We start from the raw sequence: 668 nt of genomic DNA on the forward strand, positions 1-668 counted from the left end.
GAAAAGGAATTTTGAACCTTCATATTGAAATTTGAATGTGTTAATAGAGCGTGAGGCCAGGAAATACAAGTGTTTCCCAAAGAACATACTACATTTCATTGAAATTTGTTGGGAAAATGGAAATAAGCTATTGATTAAAGATCAACTGTATCAGGAAATGTACACAAAGGATTTGATTGAATACATTCAAAAGACTTTGGAAAAACATTATCATAATGTTTCTCTTCTTGCTAATTTGGGAAGCTGACTACTTCAGGGGAGTGACTTAAAATATTTATACTTAAAATGTTTTAAACAGATTACTGCTTTGGAGTAAGAATTAATGAAAGCATTTTACTCTGTTTTTTTTTCAGAGCTTAAGAGACAAATTATTGAGAAAAACATTTGCTGCTAAAGACCCTTGCTATTGCTTATAGCTTTAAAGTGTGTCTTTCATCAGTGATACTAGGCTCTTAATACGGAGAAATGTCTGGAACTTTTATAAGTCCTAAGGACTTTTGGAAAATTTTAAATGTTGTTGCTGCCAACAATTTGTCAGCACTTGTTTGCTTATCATTTTAGAAAGTTTTTACTGGATCAGTGAAGTTGGACAGTTTGTTTGCTTTTAGATGAGTTTAGGGGAAGAGTTTTAAATTGTTTATATTGAGACGGCACTTAATGGCTCTTCC

Source organism: Pteropus alecto, unplaced genomic scaffold (assembly GCF_000325575.1).
Source record: "Pteropus alecto unplaced genomic scaffold, ASM32557v1 scaffold13, whole genome shotgun sequence".
NCBI lineage: Eukaryota > Metazoa > Chordata > Mammalia > Chiroptera > Pteropodidae > Pteropus > Pteropus alecto.